Consider the following 2,706-nt stretch of genomic DNA (forward strand, 5'->3'; position numbering starts at 1 on the left):
AAAGCAGGGGCGTAACACTAGTCACGTGACCTCGCTGACGCAACAATATATTGCAAAAATTGATATCATTCTAAAAATCAGTATATCCCCAAATCTCAAATAACAATATATTCTTGAGTTTATTCTTTAAAATTATGAATTCAAGTTCAAATTGTTTTTAAAAAATTACTTTTCGAGCATTATGTTTTTATCTTCAATTTAATCATATAAGACAATTATTATTCTAATTCAAATATCTTAAAAGTACAATGAAAAAGCAAGGAAAATATGCTATCATTTAAGAGTTTAAGGTTTTCCTAATATATGAAAGTTACTTTTTTGTAAAAACAAAACAATATTATTGTATGAATCAAAAAAACATTCAATAAAAGTAGTGTTCTATGATATCAATAACATTTAATGAATTTTGGAATTAAGTGTTCTACTGACCTTGTCTGAAGAACAAGCTGACAATGATAAAAACAATAAACCTGGATCACATCCAGTGTCTTCACATTTGCTTTTTTTACAGTTTGCATTCTGAAAATGTAACAAAAACATACATTAAAAGCACCATGAAACTCCTACTGAACAAAACAGAAACTACAAAATAAATACATGATGTTTGTATATAATTTTTATCAATTTCCAAAAAGTTTGAAGATTTTCCCAAAGAATTCAAATAACTCCACACAAAACACAACCTACACATATATATAATTAAGTTACAATCATAAAATGTTAAACGAGAATACCACATACAAAATTACAATGATAAAAAAGCCAAAGTTGTAAATTTAAAAAAAAAACGTAATTGAGTTTAAATTTATTAAAAATATTCTAAAAGCTTTAATAACTAAAAACAGTATGAAGTTTTGAAACAGCTATTTGTGGGACTTTTAATGTTAAGGAAAAGTACGTTCAAATTACAAATACATCCAATCAAATAATTTGGTTTAAAGTAAATAATAGATAATGACATAAGAATATTCTTGAAAAAGAAGAGTAAATGCCAAGTTTTTGTTGTTCAAATCTGGCCTAACGATTGCTACTATTCACCTTAGTTCTATCAACAACTTTACTAAAATTTTCAAAGAATTTTAATAGCAACATATATGATTCAATTCTCTCACTTCGCTGTTGAGCAAAACTCGAACTTAACGTTCCCACGTTTTAGAAGGTAGTGTTGTTTCAAACCAGTGGATAACTATCCAGCATTACCACATTTTGCAAGAAAGTTGAATTCAGTAGTTCCCAACCAATTCCATTCCACGGGTTTGCAAAATGGTTGTTAAAAGTTTACAACTGTTAGAAGTAAGTATGCCTATAATGTTGTTTGATAATTTAGCTTCTTCAAAAATTTTGCAGCGAAAGTTACAGCGTTCACTTATTCAACAAAAATCAAAGAACACCACATTTCTCCTGTTCCTAACAAATTTGTCCCCTGGTGGGACAGTGATAAGTCTGTGGAAAATGTTTTGGAAAGTCTGATAAAAGATGCTTTGCAAAGCCATTTAACAAATTTATAATTTTATTGGATAGTCAACGTGGTTTCACTAAGGGAAAATCATGCCTTACACATCTTTTGACATTCTTTGAAAAGGTTACTGTTTATGTAGATGAGGGTAAGAGTGTACCTGGGTTTTCAGAAAGCATTTGACAAGGTGCCACATAAAAGGTTTTAAAAACAATTAGTTCTGTAGGTGTGGGGGATAAGTTAGCAAACTGGATAGAAGAGTGGCTATGTGGAAGAAAGCAGTGGGTTGTTACAAATGGAGATCAGTCAAATTGGATTAATGTCACAAGTGGGGTATCTCAGGGCTCAGTCTTAGGACCTTTTGTTACGCCTCAGTTCGTTAGTTAATTTTCCGTAAAAATTCTTTCCGAAGAAACTTTACCGATACAAGTCCTTTCTTAAATAAAACTGGTTTATTCTTTCTGAATACAACTTTGCGATACACTTAATTTCCACAGTCGCGCTATAACAAACGCTATAATTCACAACGAACGTCTCACGTGCTCAACTCAACTGTCAATTACACATTACATTCATGCCGTCACGTCTTGACCGTCTTATATATACTACCGCATATCTAGTAGGCTCTCGAGCATTCAGGAAGGGACGGGAACGTTCGGGAAGTGCATGACGTGTTACTAGCGTCACGTGACCTCCGCTGTCGTAACACTTTTTTCTTTATGATTTACATCAATGACATAAATGAAGGAATGGTCAATATGTTACTTAAACTTGCAGATGATATTAAAGTCTTGGATGTTGCTTGCTGTGAAAAGGATGCTGCTGATTTAAAAAAGGATTTAGAACATTTAGTGATTTGGGCAAATGGGTATTAATTATTATAAATGCAAGAAAATGCATGTAGGTTATAATAGTTTTAATTATAAATATAATTCGGATGGGAATAACCTTAACAGTGTCATGAAAGAAAGGGGTCTTTGTGTAATAGATGATCAGTCTCTAAAGCCATCCAAGCAGTGTGCTGTTGCTAATAGTAGAGTTATAATTTCATTATATAGGCCACATTTGGAATATTGTGTTCAGTCTTGGGATCCTTAACTTAGGAAAGACATTGAATTGTTGAAAATGGTTACTAGAATGGTGCCTGGGATGAATGGGTCGTCATACGAGGAGAAATTGTAACCTCTGAAAATTGTTTTCTCTTGAAAAAAGAAGAGTTAGGGAGGATCTGATTGAGATGTTTAAGATTG

This window comes from Limulus polyphemus, unplaced genomic scaffold (assembly GCF_000517525.1).
Source record: "Limulus polyphemus unplaced genomic scaffold, Limulus_polyphemus-2.1.2 Scaffold5431, whole genome shotgun sequence".
NCBI lineage: Eukaryota > Metazoa > Arthropoda > Merostomata > Xiphosura > Limulidae > Limulus > Limulus polyphemus.